The following is a 15,914-nucleotide window of genomic DNA, read 5'->3' on the forward strand; positions in this document are numbered from 1 at the left end:
TGAAACAGTCACAGGACGATGGGGCCCATAAGGCCACTGCCACGGGGTGAGTTTTGAGAGAAGACCCGGTAAGGACGGGAGAGAAGGTAGAATTCTGAACTCTTTTTCCCTCCCGTTGTAAACCAGAAAGACCCCTTTGTGCATTGCTCCCTAAGCAGAGAGCTCCTGTCATTTCCAACACACATCCTTTGGTACCTGGCATGGGCTGCCTCTGTGAGCAGAGCCAGGGTCTTCCTCTTTAAGATTCTCCTTGCCCTAGAAAAATCAGGCTTTATTGGATTCCAAGGCAGAGCATTTTTGAAAGCGTGCGTGTCTCCGCTCTGCCCGCATTATTTCCCTTCCCCAGAAGGAGACCAAACTGTTTATAGGGAAAACAGAAACAAACAAACAACGGGAAGACATCGGGGACATGTGACCTGCCCGCCAGCACAGGGATCCCGGAGGCCAGCGGCAGGCCACCCGCCCGCATCTCCTGGAGCTGTCCTTGGGGAGGACACAGTATGGATCACACAGACCTTGGTGGTCCCTACCCCTGGGTTCCGGCTTCTGACCCAGAAAACACACCGTGGGTTCCCCTCGAGCTTAGGATTCAGGATGCTGCCCAGCACCTGTGGGGACGACCAAAGAGGAAGGGACTGCCTTCCTCCACCTCGTGTGGCTCTGAGAGTTTCTGTTGCCCAGAGGAAAGGCTGGGAGTGTTCTGCCAGCCCCTGGGTACTCCACGGCAGGCACCGAGTCTCCATCCCCCATGGCTCCCTGGGCCCAGAAGCCTTTGCAGTGCTGTGCCCGGGCCTAGCTGCCTCTGAGATGGATCTCTCTCTCTCTCTCTCTCTCTCTCTCTCCCCCTTCCTCTCTCTCTCTCTCCTTCTCTCTCTCTCTCTGTCTCTCTCCCCCTTTCTCTCTCTCCCCCCCTCTCTCTCCCTCTCTCTCTCCCTCTCTCTCTCCCTCTCTCCCTTTCCCTCTTTCCCCCTCCCTCTCTCTCCCCCTCCCTCTCTCTCCCTTCCCCCCCCCTCTCTCTCCCCCCCCTCTCTCCCTTTCTCCCTCTCTCCCTCTCTCTCTCCCTCTCCCTCTCTCCCTTTCCCTCTCTCCCCTCCCTCTCTCTCCCCCTCCCTCGCCCTCTCTCTCCCTTCCCCCCTCTCTCTCTCCCCCCCCCCTCTCTCTCTCTCTCTCTCTCTCTCTCTCTCTCTCTTTCTCCCTATCTCCCCCTCCCCACCCTCCTGAGAAAAACTTTTGGCATCATTTCATTCTCTGAGTTTCTAGGACCTATGTCTTTCTTCTGGCTAAGCCAAACTGTCGGTAAACCAACGTCCAAACTTCTTACACGACCATCTCACCGCCATTATTTGTTCATCTCTCGGTTACTGTTTGTTCCTCTGGCCGGTTTGGCCACTCCCTCAATGTCCACAAAAGTTTTATGTGGCCTTGTCTGCAGCTGAAGTGATCACACTAACAAAACTCATCCTCTTTGCCGACATGTTTGGTGGAAATTGGAAACTACTAGCTTCTAGGTTGTTCTCTTGGAAAAAAAAAAAAAAAAAGAATTCTGGCTGGGCACGGTGGTGCTCGCCTGTAATCCAAGAAGTTTGGGAGGCCGAGGCAGGAGGATGGTGAGTTCAAAGCCAGCCTCAGAAATTTAGTGATCCCCTAAGCAACTTGGCAAGACCTTGCCTCTAAATAAATTATAAAAACAGGGGTAGGGATGTCGCTCAGTGGTTAAGTGCCCCTGAGTTCAATCCCCAGGACCAAAAAAAAAGAAAAAGAAAAAATTCTGGACTATGTGGCTCCATGGCAGAACTCTTACCCAGCATGCAGAAGCCCTGGGTTCAATCCACACTGCTGTATGGGAGGAGAGAGAGAGAGACAGACAGACAGACAGTGACAGTAAGGGACAAATACAAGAAAATCGTCCATTAAAAATCATACATAATCCACAAGAAATTCCCTAAAGTCCTTTAGGGCCAGGGTCTTCATCTTGAGTTCCCACTGTCCCCGGTGTGCAGAATAGCGCTGGTCATGGCGGCAGGCAATGGATCTGCGTGGACTGGATGATGGAAGGGAAATGGCACCACCCTGGCTGGTGGGAGGGTCCCTGGCAGCCCCTCACCTCTGCCTTTGTAGCCAGGTTCCTCCACAGTCAAAGTGAGTCTGAGCATCACGCTACGTGCAAACCTATGAAGAGGCCCCGGACAGCTCAAGTCTGGGACCCCCTGCCCCCCGCCGTTGGCCTGTCAATCTAGCACTCGCACATTTCCACAACTGACCACTAAGACCGCAAGACCAGGCCGGGCATGTGTGCTGATGGTGAGACTGCGGGGAGCCGGGGGTGAGACCCAGCCCAGGGGTCTGCTGTGCAGGAACACCCTAGACTTCCCAGAGGGGAACTCTAACCAGAGCAAGCAGACTGCCCAGTTTGGATCCCGTGCGTGGTCAGGAGAGGCGGGATCCCCCAGAGAGGGCGCTCTCCGCGGCCACTTCCTCCGCCGGGTTTCCTCTTGTGGCTGATGAATACCTGACATTGTCTGTGGAGTCCTGGGCTCTAATAAATCTGCCTCATCAGGATACAACAAGCCCTGGGAAGCGCTCTCTGTTGGCACTGGAAGTGGGCCCGTAGCTCAGAGGGTGCTCCAGAGCCTTAGAAGAGGGAGGGACTTGGTCACTCCCTTGCAGGTAGACCCGAGCGGGATTTCTGCTCCTCCAGGTAGGAGCAGTTGTCAGATGATCCTGGGGACGTCTAGAGCAGACGCTTTTGCCTGAGGACACCTTTGACACCCACCCCCAGGGAGGCTCGGCAAGGTCTGGAGATAATGGGGGTTGATCTGCCCTGGGGACAGGTGCCTTCAGTGCTTGACACCCTGCATGCTTCGGAGAGGTCCCCCAAAGACCTTTGTGACTGCATGAGAATGGGTGAACGTCATCGGTGTCTCTGTGCCTGACTGATTTCACTTGACATCCTCTGGGCTCATCTGGGTTGTCTTCAGCGACAGGGTGTCCTGCTTCGTAAAGCGATTCCACGGAGTATATCACCCCAGGAGAGGACCCATTCATCTGCTGATGGACACTTAGGTTGTCTCCGTGTCCTCCTGAGCACAGGTCTCTTTACTGCACTGATGTCCCTTTCTTTGGGAATTTCTATCCAGAAATGGGATGGCTAGGTCAGGTGGGTCCTTCCATTTTTAGGATTTTTCTTTTTTTGGTACCAGGGATTGGACTCAGGGGCTCTCGACCCCTGAGCCCCCTCCCCAGCCCTATTCTGTATTTTATTTAGAGACGGGGTCTCACTGAGTTGCTTAGCACCTCGCTGTTGCGGAGGCTGGCTTTGAACTCACGATCCTCCTGCCTCAGCCTCCCGAGCCACTGAAATTATAGGCAGGCGCCACTGCACCCAGCCTCATTTTTAGGTTTTTAAGGAACCTCTGTAGTCTAACCTCACCCAGAGGTGGAATGTAAAACTAAGTTAAACTCAGGGAAACAGAGGACATCCGTGGTTCAGAGGTTGGAAGGAAGGTGGATGGGGAGAGAGCAGATGTTGGTCAACAGGTACAAAGCCAGAGTGGGACAGGAGGAAGGGGCCCTGGTGTTCTCTCTTACACTTATTTATTAATAATGTGTTATAAATTCCAAAATAGATAATATGTTCCAATGAGCTCAACACAGAGGATCAGTGGCGACACTCATCTGTCATCCCAGTGACTCTGGAGGCCGAGGCAGGAGGATGGCAAGTTGGAGGCCAGTCTCAGCAACTTAGTGAGACCTTCTTCACTCAAACACACGATGAAAAAGGCCAGGGGCTGTAACTCAGTGGTCAAGCACCCTGGGTTTGAGCCGTGGTCCCAAAAGCAATAAATAAACAAGTGGAATGGTCACAGGCTCAGGGGCGGTAGATATTGGAAACTTCTATGGGTGGATTCCAGACTCTGCTGTACCCCAGAACTCAGTGGTGCGCTTCTGCACAGGTCTGTTTCCGTGGCCTCTCACCAACACCCTGGTTTCTTAGGTCTGGAGCGGGCCCTGTCCACCTAGGTAATTCTGTTACTCAGGGTCTGAAGACTCTGAAGACCCTGGAGAAGCGATTCCAGCCCCTTGTGGGAGTTGGTCCACTGGCGGAATCCACTGGTTCTCTAGAGGAGAGGGTGCTGGTCACAGGACAGGGACAGCGTGCTGGGGCCCACTCTGGGTCCCTGGGTCTCTCCCACTGGCAGAGTTGATGGTTCTCTGCTGTCCTCAGACCCTCCCAATTGCCACACATTGCAATCCCCTGGGAAGCTTTCAAGAGTCTCCCGTGCTTATATTGGGCTCCGGGTCGATGAAACACGGGCCGGGGGTGGGAACTGGATCTTGCAAGACTTCCTCTGACAGCGATGATGCCAGCCACCATCCTGGGACTTGCAGATGGCCCCTCAGGCCAGCCTCTTGCATGGACGCTCACTTTCGGAGAGCCGTCTGCGGGGACCCTGTTCTTTCCTGGGTGCCTCCATTTCTGTGTGCTCCCCACTACTCTTTTTTAGTTAGCTGTAGATGGACCTAATACCTTCCTTTCATTTATTTATGTGGTGCTGAGGATGGAGCCCTGTGCCCCACGCACGCAAGCCACAGCCCCAACCTGGCTCTCGGCTCCTCTTGGTGCATGTTTGAGGGTTCATCTTGTGACCCTGTTGATACCCGTTAGGTCTCTCCAGCAAGCGGGGCCACAAGCTCTAGAGGGCTGGGCTGACAGACTTTGGGTACCCAGAGACGAGATGAGGAGCCTCTGGACTCTCCCACGGGTTACATGCCCGCCAGATGGAGGGAGAAAATAATGGCGGTGGGCGGTGGCCGGGCGTGGAGTCCTTGAATCACACAGCCCAGTAGAACTTCTGAACTCACGCTTTTGGGAAGGAACAAACAAAAAAAAAATCCTTCTAAAGAGCAGCACCTTCTAAATAATGAGGGTCTGTCCTGGACTGGTTGGTATTTTGAAAAGGTGAGTCTTTGCTGACCTCATTCAGAACGGCGAACAGGCTCCTGGTGACTTATTCATGCTTGGGAAGGAATTCATGAATAAGTAAGAGTGCTCACCACCTCTCCCTTCTTCTCTGTGTTTTCATCCTGCTCACTTGAACTGACGTGGGGACTTGATTTCCCAAGGACAGGGGTTAACTTGGGCAGCCTTTGCTCTCGACATACCTGAGGCCTGTTTTGATTGGCCCATCCTGGATTTCACAGCTGAGGAATATTTACATCAAAATCTGTAACTTCCCTGCGGGAATACAGTGGCACCTGCCTGTAACCCAGCCCCAGCCGCTCTGGAGGCTGAGGCAGGAGGATCCCGAGTTCAAAGCCAGCCTCAGTAAAAGCAAGGTGCTAAGTAACTCAATAAGACCCTGTCTCTAAATAAAACACAAAATAGAGCTGGGGATGTGGCTCAGTGTTAGAGAGCCCCTGAGTTCAATCCCTGTTCCCCCCAATACATACCCCCCCATACACGCCCCGCCCCCCCAATCTGCACTTCTCACCTACCTTGAAAACTTTGAAGCTCTCCCAGTCTTGGCCTTGCTTTCTTGGTGACGCCAGTCACCATCTGCCCCTTGTCCTTGGGGCTTGGGTGCTTGGTGCTCCTGACTACAGGATACTCAGACATCCATAATCTCAGCCACCTGATGGAGTGATTGAATTCCTTAGGTCATGGTATCGATATGATTTGCTAAAACTTGCTTTAAAACATGGATTGCTGGGCTCCAGCAATCTCATGCCAGGAAGAGGTGTCACTTCTCATATACTAGATACCACTACCACTGTTACCAGTATTCCTCTTCTTCCTTAAGGTCTCATCTTTGGGATTGAAGAGTTCTTTGTAGCTGAATCCTGGGCCTCTCCTAAGCCCACCCCTGTCCTAGGATTTCTCCGGTACCTTTCATCACCACAAGACGCTCCAGCATCCATCTCCCACCCCTGGAACTAACTGGTTCTCCAAGGAGCCCTGATTTCTTTTATCGGAGAAAGGTATCTAGAAGCCAAGATCTGCGGCCTCTGGGTGCTCACAGCGACTGGGGGCTCCCGGCTTCTAGCCTCTTGGTGCACCAAACTGAGAAGCCCGTTTACATACCAAGCCACATAGGCACACAGGTCGATTTATTTCTGTACCTGTTTATCTTGTGACTGCACATGTGTTAAAAATCTGTCCACAGGGACACCTCACTCTCCGTTCCAGAACCACAGGATTCCTATAGTCTTCAGACAAATTGAATTTTAAATCTTTAGTTTTTTTTTTAAATTTAAAATGATAACTCAAGAACCCTGGGTGTGGGGATAGGGAAGTTCCTCTTGAGAGCTATTTTTTAGATATTCTCGTTTAAAAACCTATGTGAAGACGTTCTCATCCACGAAAGTGCTGGTGCCTCACCCTGCGCAGTCCCCCCAACGCCTCCCACAGGGAGGAGCACCCAGCTTCCCTGTTCCTGCAGGTGGGTGAGCCTGCCGCATCTCCCCTCTCAGACGAACGGGTCTTGTCCGCCAGGCCTACCTAACAATGCCTATTGTAATGCTGAGCTGGCACTTGTGCAGTCTAAACCTAAGCCAAGACACTTCTCAGAGATTACCATCAGAACTCTGCTTTACATGTGAAATCTTATTTTGAATTCAGGTACACAATTACTCACTCGGAGACTTAATTACACCGCCTTAGGACTAGTATTAAAACAATGGTTTTAATTATTTTTTGGGGGGTTACAAAAGGAACCTGTTGTCTCGTGAGGGAAACGAACCAACTGTCGGTCTCTCTGAGAACCTCACCAGGGCTGCAGAGTACCTGAGGGTCCCTCATGTCCCGGCAGGAAGCAGCCCTTGCTGTCCCTCTAGCCCATGGAAATCCTGGCTCCCTCCGATGGGTCTTTATAAAGTGTTCATCGAGCTGGAGAGAGAGAGTCCAACCGGGATGGCTCACGGGCTGCTGCTGGAGGTGTGGCCCCTCCACGGTTTGGAAAACATTCTGAGATTTAAACAGCAACACCTATAATTATGGAGGCGTCATTCCTTCCATAAAAAAGAAAACAAAACAAAGAAAGCAAAGCCCTTCTACTAACAAGGTGTAGTCATAGCATGTGCTCAGGCTTTCCAAAACCTGTCTGGCCTTTGCTCCTGGCCTGGTGGGGAAGATCTTCCATCTTTCCCTGAGTTCTCATAAAACAATACAAAGGTAAACAATTGCAGTGCAATTAGCAGTCTCTTTGGGGTAACAGGAGAGAGAAGTCACCCTGTTATTAATGTCAAAGGAATTAATCATGCTTTACATGGGTGATTTAATGGCTTAACTTTGTAAGTGGATAAAAAAGAAGAAACTAACCCATGTTTATAAAAGATGCCCGTTTGGAGAATCAGGTATGACAGACGGCTCATGGGAACTTCTGTCAAATGGTGCCAAGCTGTAAAGAGGACCCAGATATGGCAGGTCATAGTACTTCATCTCAGCCTGGGGGAGGCTCAGCAGATGCTGTTGCAAAAAATGCAGATTTTGATTCAGTAGGCCTCGGGTGGGGCTGAGATTCTGCATCTCAAGATGCCCCCAGGTGTGTGACAAGCCAGCACATCATACTTTGCACAACAAGGCTAGGGGCAAGAGGGATCTAGCACTGGCCGCCGGTTGCACCTCCCATACTCCCTTCGTATGTCTTTGAGGTACCAACATTTTGCATGGGGTGCTCAGGGCTCAGGGCGCAGGGACAGCTCTTTGGCATGAAGGTAACTGGCCAAGTCCTTTCTTGTGCATTGTCATGCAGAGGGACTTCAATCCATCTGGTCCCCTGGGGCCAACTGCTGTATAGTAGATTTCTTGGCAACCTCTTGTCACAAGGACCAATTTAGAACAATGTAAAGCTGTTGGCAGGCCATATTTACTTCTGTGTATACAACTGCATCCTTTAAGGGAACAAAATAAAACAAGGCAGGAAATGCGGTCTTGGTAGCTAAAGCCCCTGTCTGGTTAGGATATCACAAAGGACACTACATCTCCAGATTTAAATCTGAGCCTGTGAAGTTTGTTTTTAAGGAAAATACTTGCAAAGCTGGGGTCGATCAAGCTTCCTCTGGTTAACTTTTCCAGCCACACAGTTAGCAAATGTGATTGGGTCTCAGTGCCTGTTGGTATCATATATGGTAAAACAGCAGACCCCCTGCTGACCTCCAGCCTGGACAGACAGGGGCATGGGCACAGGGAGGACGGGCTCCTCCTGGCACTTAGGGTAAAACACGTGATTTTCATGATGACTTTTCACCTTCTCGGAGGGAAATCAAAGGTTTTGGCTTTCATTTTGAGAAAGGTCCACCCACACTTGCAAACCTGCCCCTGCAGCCCTCCCTCTGCCCTGTGTTTGCCCACTCAGGTGTCTGCCACATTGAAGAGGCTGAGAAGGGTGTTGAACTTGATCTTGAGCGTGGGCTCGGTTTCGATGGCTGTTCCTGGGGAGCTAGGCATGCTGCCTGAGGTCTGAGGATGGGTCACATCTGCGAATGTGGAAAAAGTGAGATGGAAATCCCCCAGGCCAGCACTCCTGGGTCCTCATCCCGTCCAGTCACTCACCAATCGTTTGGCTCTGGTGAATGGTTTAAATGCCAGGGCCTCACCTGCAATCTGATAACACTGCTGTGCAACCTGGGCACAGGGCTGGCATTAGCGAGGGGAGACTCCCCTGCTGAGGACTGTATCCTTTTCAACCACTTTGAATCCTTCTGCTTGTTCCAGAGCCGGGGGCGTGCAGGGGGAGAAGAAAAACCTTCAGAGAGGTTTGCGTCTGTAAAAGTCTCCAGGACCTTCAGTACCTGGGCAATCTCTTTTAATGCACTTTCTACTTTCCTTTCCCTAAACTCGCACAAAGAGAAATCAGTAACTTTGTTTCAATGCACTTGTTTATGGAGGTGGACACCTATTCCCGCTGAAAATGGTAAAAGAAAAATGCCAAGTAGGTTGTTGTGAAGTGGAAATGGTACACCAACACCACACCTGCCCGCCAGTGAGTACAGTGTGGGGATTATGTAGAAATGACGTCATATAGGTAGCGCAAAAAAATTGGGAAGGTGCTAACTCTGCTTTAAGAGACACTGAACGAGGTTGTTCTGATTTCTGCTCAATTCTAAACTTCCATGAGCTTCAGGCATCTAAGGAGGTGGCAACTGTCTCCACTCCAAGTCCTCTTCCCCAAACGTGCACATATTCCGTGGCACAGTACGTGGAGATTAAGGCTCCAGTGTGATGTCTAGTTGGCGGTGTGCGGCAGGACACCCGACACATTCTGGTACTTCTGGGGAAATCCTGGCTGCAGTTAGCAGTGATCTGCTAATTGTCCATTTATATTGTTCTTTTTCTTCCCTGTACCTTAAAATACGAGGAAACGGGGACAAGCACCATTGCCTGGGTGTAATTAAAAATAAAATCATGTCAGGAACATGTTTCCAAAAAGGATTTCTATTTATTTTATCACCAAAAGGTGGCGTCCTACCCCCATGCCCTTTATTTGAAAACCCTTCTTGCTGTAATTTAACAAAAAGAAACTTCCAGTTGATTACTGATAAAGAAATTAAAATCTGCTCCTTACGAATGTAACGTGACGGTGTCGACAATGAGCCAGACGTTAAGCTGCAGTAAGTTCCCTGGAACGGGAGCCCCAGCGGGCTATAGCTGTTCCTTAATAAGTCTCCGCATTAGACCATCCCATATGAAGCAGAGTGCCATATATTATGGGATTTACAGCCAGGATTTCCTTTTGTCTAAAAACTTGTTGCCAACATGACTCTGGCCTCCACTTGCAAATGAATGTAGAATTTAAGGCAGTTAAAATGCAGACTGAGATCAGTGGCAATCTAAGAATCTTTTTAGTATGGCAATAATGATTAAAAAACAACAACAACCCACGTGGCTTATCTGAAAAACAAGATCAGGATGATACCTCACCGACAATTAATAGATGTGTCACGTCTAAATAAATTGCTATTCCCCTGAGACAGTCTCTACAACCAGGCAATAGATCATAAACAAGTTATATTTGGCAGAAACATCACAGAAATTAAAAACAAAAATTTCCCAATAGAATGGCTACTATGTAGATTTTTTTGAATAATGCCATGTGAATTCAGAATGTGGAATTTCCAGTGCTGTCGAAGGGGTGCGGAGAGATTTAAGCGAGTTGACATAAAGCTTTTAGATCAGTGCCTAGGCCATAGAAAGCGTTCAATAAATATTAGATGTTATGATTGACAGCTGTAGGCTGCTGCAGCGCTCCTGGCAGGAGTTTTATTTATCTGTGCATCTCTAAAAGCCCACTCTATGGTCTAGAACACAGGGGAACATGTGTTAATGTCTCGACAAAGACAACAGGAACACCGAGCTCTGGGAAGCTAGGAAACGCAACACTAAAATGCGTTTTATCTATCCAGATTCTAGCCTAGAAGATCGGGTGGATGGTTTTGTCTGGGTAGACTGGAGCCTGGCGCCGGAGCCTCATGCATGGATGCTGCTGTGCTGGAACTAGCTGAGCGCAGCCCCTCGTGCCTGATTCTACAGCACCAGTGAATGGCTTGGTTATAATTTTATTTTTTTTACTTGCAAAGCAGATACAATTTTAAAAAGTGGTAAGTGGTAGCCTGTCATTGACACGGAGATTTGAATCTCCTGTCAATGAATGTATAGCCGTATTTGTAAAAGTACACCACCCAAAAGAATGTATAATATCCTTTTCAGGATATTTGTTATCTACAACTGTGCTAGTGTCAAGACCAAAGGGACAGCAAGTCTCGCTCTCCTGCGGGAAGCACTTTGTAGGAATTCAGAGGGTTGGCTCCTGAGGCATTTTGATGAAGAACTGGCCTGGTGTAAACCATCCAGCTAGAACCTGCACGTGCTGGCTTGGGAGTTTGGCAGCATCCGGGGTGATGAATCTGAAAAAAAAAAATTATTTCTGTTATAGCAACAAGCCAGTGGAGGACCTATATTTTTTTCTAAGTCACGTTTTGGAAACAAATTCGGCCTCTTCCTCTATTTATATTGATAAAAGTGAAAGAAATACTAAGAAATACTAGTATCCTTTTTTTTTTTTTTAAATAGATGTATATATTTAAAAACATTTCCTTCGGGCTCCTCGTTTCCTCCTTCAAATTTCTAAAATTCGAGCGAACTTCAAAACGGCCAAAAGAAAAAAAAAAATCTCACCTTTGCACCATTGGGAAAGCTTTTGCACGTGACTGATCTGTGGGCGAGCAGGTAGTTTGTGTTAAACAACTGATTGACATGCCAGCCCCCGGGTGTTTTCCTACGAGGAGCCGTGGCAGGAACGCAGTTCCCGGAGCAGCCGCTTCCCCCCAGTGGGCCCGACCGTGCATTCCTGCAGTGACTGACAGGGAAGGGGGGAAGCTCGCCCCGCCGTGCACTCTCTCCCGATGCCGCGATACCAGGAAAAACCCCTCGCTGGCGGGGTTTCTGTTTCCCTGCAAACAGGGGTTTGTCCTTCTGCTGAACTTTCACCTCCCGAACTCGCCTTCTTTCATTGGACAAAGTGCAGAAAGAAAGAGGAGAGACCGAGGGAGGACCGGCGAAGAGAGAGGGGCCCAGGTCGCCGCCGACCTCCCCGAGCCTCAGCTGTCACTGAGGGCAAACACTTTCACTTTTAACTGAGGAAACTCGCCTCCCCGCCTCGCCTCTCCCCTTCCCTCGGTACGAGCAGCTCAGAGACCAGTGAAGAGCCATCGCGCTCTCATCTCGGTCCCTGGAGTTCACACTCAGGCTCTCCATCTCTCCGGGGTCTGCAGGAGTCCCCCTTTCCCATCTTCCGAGGAGCTCCCCGCCCCCCAACCCCTTATTTTCCAGGTCTTTCCTGCCAGATTCTTCTCTTGCCAGGGACTGCTCTGGCCTCCTTCCTCCCTGGTCTTGGGGCTCGGCCTCTCCCTTCTCTCCATCCAGCCGGGTCGCCCCACACCTCCCCTCCTCCAGCCTGCGCCCCCATCCCCCTCTTTTGCAATTGCGATTTTTTTTTTTTTTTTTGCTGCGAGCCCTGTTGTTTACCCAGCAGGTGGATGTGACGTCAGGGACGCACAACAGCAAAAAATAACAACATCTCCCTCCGCGACGTGGTGGCCTCTCGCGCGCCTTATTTATTTATTTGTTCCGGGATGCGGGGGGAGGGGGCGGGCGCAGCGCCCGGGGACCGGGGCGGGCGCGGCTCTCGTCCGGGGGCTCCGGGGGCCTCGGGGGCCTCGTGGGGCACAGCGGGCCGCAGGCAGGCGGGCGGCGGGCCGGGCCGGCACGGTGCGCTCTGCGGGCGCCGGCGGGGCTCGGGAAGCTAGTCCGCAGCGGAGGAATCTATTGTTATTTATTGTGTGGCGGCGGCATGCTGTACGCGGCGGCCCGGCCCTCGCCCGGGAGTGCGTGTGTGCGCGCGTGTGTGCGCGAGTGTGTGTGCGCGGGTGAGTGTGTGCGCGGGGCGCGCGCGCGGGCGGGAGTGGGCGCGCGCGGGGAAAGGCCCGAAAACACCTTAGTTTGCACCGAGAGACCATTTGCAGCGGGTGAGTTTGTATTTTTCCATTTCTGCTCCACTTTTTCCCAAGCCGCCTCCTGCCTTGTTTCCGCCACTTTAACAACAACAACAACCAGCACAAAAAAAAAAAAAAGAGAGAAAAGAAAAAAAAAAAAAGAAAAAAGAAAAAAAAAAACTACTTTCCACCTCCAGGCTCCACGTGCATCTCCCCAGCCCTCCCCTCTTCCTCTCTCCCCCAGGTCCGGGCCCAGGCTCCGGGTGGGGGCCGCGAGCCAGCGCACGGGTGGGGGAGCTCGGCGGCGCCCGCACCCTTGGGTCCATTTGCATAAGTCAAACGGGGGGGGGTGCGGTGTGGGCTGCGCGAAGGCGAGATCGCCTTTCTCGGCTCCTTCCCGCCTCTCTCTGCGCTCTCCACGATCGCCTGAGCTAGGGAAATCAATAAGCCCAGGCCGCCTGTCGCAACTTTCAGCGTTCAGCGTCGGCGTCCGGTGGCCACTGGGGCGCGGGGCGGGTGCAGGGCCCGGGGCTGGGCAGCGGCGGGAGGGGACGTGCGGCGGGTGCCTCTAGAGCTCAAAGTTTGGACTCGAAGCAAACTTTTCCCTTTCCCTTTCCACGGGTGTGTGCCCCTTTGGTGCCCCTGGGCTGCCCTGAGGGCCCTGGCAGACTGATTAGGGACGCCTGCGCCCTGGGCCCCAAGCTTGGGGTCATCTCCGGAGCCACGCGAGCCTTGTCCCGAACCCAGCAGTGGGGATGCTTTCCCGCTAGCCCCCGATCCTTGAAAACTCAGACACACACCCGTGCACCCTCCACCAGACACACAACCCCACGCGCGTTCCTTCCCCGCGGCCCCAGCTTCCTCGAGAGGCGCCGGCCACAGCCGTGGCCAGATCCTCGGGTGGGCACGGGAACAGGGTGCGCTGCGAGGAATCGCAGTACCCGGATCCTCCTCCCTTCGCCACGCACACTTTCTGGTTTTACCCCCCCACCCCCCACCCCTCCAGCCTAGGGAATGGGGTGGGGGGATTTCCAAAGCCCTGGTCGGTTCTGCGACGCACGCGTGTCGCCGCGTCCCTCCAGCCTTGTCCCGGCAACCGATGGCTCTCCATTCCTCGCCTGCGCGCAGCCTTCCTCCCCAGATCCCAGCGCTTCATTCCTGTCCCGCAGAGACGACTCCCCGGAGCCGACCAGCCGAGGCGGCGTGCGCTTGGGGTGGGGACCAAGGCGGTGGCGGTGGCGCCAGGAGCCGAGGAGTTTGCCAGCTGCCGCGGGGTCGCGGTCATTTGCTGCCTCCGCCTCCCCTCGCCCCCGCCTCCCGCCCCCCTCTTCCCCAGACACCGCCGCGCTCGGAAACTTTGATTCCTTCTCCTTTTTGGCCCTCGGCGAGCCCCCCTCCCCACCTGTTGTGAGCTCCGCCTCGGTCCCCGGAGACTGGCGGTGACACACACACGGGCGCCGGGGAGCTCCGCGCCCAGAAACAAAGTCGCATGCCCCCTCCCAAGTGTTTGCTTCGAAATCGCTGCCTGCAGTCCCCCATTGCCGCGCAGCTCCCGCCCCCCGAGAGAATAAGGACTAAATAAACAGTTGTAACTCCAAACCGTGCGCCCGCGACCGTCTCCCTATCCCACCCCCTTCCCCCCGTCCCTCCCCCTTCTTTTTTTGTTGTTGCAACTTTGTGAGATCCTGGGGAAGGTGCGGAGACTTGGGCTCGGGCCGATTTCCCGGTCTCGGGATCGTCGCTGGGATTCCCGGAGCCGCGTCCTCTCGGCTCCACGCGCTCTCAGGGTCCTCCGAGCCCGCTGCCCTCTCTGCTCTCGGTCCCTCCACTTACTCACCCGTCCCGTCCCCTTCGATTTCCCCCAACCTGCACGGGGAAAGACTTGCTGAGAGAGTCGCCCCGGTTTCTTGTCGACCGCAGACCCCGAAAGTTTGCCCGAGGAAGAGAGCGCGCGGCGGGCGAGCGAGCGGGCCCAGGGCAGCGGCAGCCGCGCCGGGGACGATGGTGCTGCCGGCGCCGCCTCCGCGGGCGTGAAGGCAGCGCTCGCGTCCCTCCCCGGACTCCGCGGGTAAGTCGGGGCGAAGACGCGGGCGGGGGGCGCGGGGCTAAGGACACCCGAGAATCCCGGGCTGCACCCGGGCTTTCCCCTGTCCAAAGAGCCAGCCAGGGCGGCGCGAGCGCAGCGATCAGGCGCCCGGAGCAAGGAATGTGCCCACCCTCCAGCCGGTAGGTGCTTCGAAATACAGGACTTTTCTTTCTCCCTTTTTACCCCCTTTCTTTCCTAAATCCGAAAATCTGGGAGATCAAAGTTTAGCGTGGAGGGTAACGTGCTTCGATAAAATATGGTGACATCCCTGGGTCTCCTTCTCACCCCACTCCCCCCTTCAAACTATTAATTATTTCCAAGTCATTGTGTCCAAATACCCTCGCTAGGCTGATTACAAAGTGTATTGATTTAGCCTGGGCTCATCCTACCCTCTCTTCCTAATTTATTTTCTTGTTACTCGACCAGAAGACCCAAAATGAAACTTATTTCTTCGTCTTCCCTTCCTCCCCACCCCCAAGCCCTCTTCTCCAGGAGGCTTGAGCCGAAAAATGAGATTAATATAAACATTTCATTCGGTCGCCCCGGAGGCACTGCAGTGCTCTTCTGTGGGGCTGGGGGTGCGCTGATGTCCAGATGGAGGTATTTTCTAAGTTAGGGGTTTCTGATTTTGATACTGCCCCTTAATCACCAGCTTCTGGATTCCCTTTGAATGGAGACTGGGCATGGAGACCGTCCACACTTCACCTTGGCTCGTCGACAGACTTGAGGGTTTAGGACGTGTACAATCAATAGCTGAGTTAAGAAAGCCTCAAGGATATTTAAGGAATTTCTCTACTGTTGAAAATATGGGGAAGAATTTCTGCAATATTTTTCCCTTCTCACCCCCACCCCCCCACACACACACTCTCATTTTTTTTTTTTCCCATGGAGAATCAATTTGGGGGAAGATTTCTTAAATAGAATTTGAAGAGAAATAGGAAGACTTTAGGTGTTGTCTACTCAGGGCTATTCTGCATAATTGAAACAGAAGTTCCTGCTGATTTCTGTTTTAGAATTCCTCTGGAATTTTGATTCTCAAAGTAGAAATACCCACCTCTTTGAGTCCAGGAAAAGCATACTGGGATCATATTTTCAGAAATTTGGGATTTTTGAAAATCTTTTTAAAAATTTTTACCCCCCTCTGTCTTTCGTTTGAAAGGTCTCATAATTAGAGAGCATTAAAAATATAAAATGCAACTCAGCTCGTTACCATTCAAAAGGTGTCAGTTAAGAATCTCACTGCAAAGGGAAAAAAAGGTTTAACATCTTGCCACTGGCTGCATCACCCCCTCTCCAGACTTTGGATTAGTCATTGTATAAAGGAGAGAGAGAGAGAGAA

The 15,914-nt window shown here is 52.3% G+C and overlaps 1 protein-coding gene and 1 long non-coding RNA gene across 10 annotated transcripts in view; one reads left to right on the forward strand and one right to left on the reverse strand.

The window, feature by feature from the left end:
- Positions 1-6,664: 6,664 nt before the first annotated feature.
- Positions 6,665-12,213, reverse strand: LOC110598950 (uncharacterized). Of its 4 annotated transcripts, none has more exons than XR_013431360.1 (3): positions 11,174-11,828; positions 7,659-10,902; positions 6,665-6,964 (listed from the first exon to the last, which is right to left on the reverse strand). It is a non-coding gene; the product is annotated as an uncharacterized LOC110598950 (long non-coding RNA). The 4 variants fall into 4 exon arrangements; XR_013431362.1 differs by lacking the exon at positions 6,665-6,964 and adding an exon at positions 12,023-12,213 and having other exon boundaries at positions 9,990-10,902; positions 11,174-11,440; XR_013431361.1 differs by lacking the exon at positions 6,665-6,964 and adding an exon at positions 12,023-12,213 and having other exon boundaries at positions 9,990-10,902; positions 11,174-11,448.
- A 152-nt stretch (positions 12,214-12,365) lies between these two features.
- Positions 12,366-15,914, forward strand: part of Foxp1 (forkhead box P1) — a 516,185-nt gene continuing 512,636 nt past the window's right edge. For 4 of the 6 annotated variants that reach the window (XM_078033591.1, XM_078033596.1, XM_078033595.1 and 1 more), the window contains exons 1-2: positions 12,366-12,522; positions 14,410-14,557. The gene's annotated coding sequence lies outside the window, so the exon portion shown is untranslated. The remainder of the gene's footprint in view (positions 12,523-14,409; positions 14,558-15,914) is intronic. The other 2 variants (XM_078033597.1, XM_078033594.1) reach the window with 2 other exon arrangements.

This window comes from Ictidomys tridecemlineatus, chromosome 16, assembly GCF_052094955.1.
Source record: "Ictidomys tridecemlineatus isolate mIctTri1 chromosome 16, mIctTri1.hap1, whole genome shotgun sequence".
Taxonomy (NCBI): domain Eukaryota; kingdom Metazoa; phylum Chordata; class Mammalia; order Rodentia; family Sciuridae; genus Ictidomys; species Ictidomys tridecemlineatus.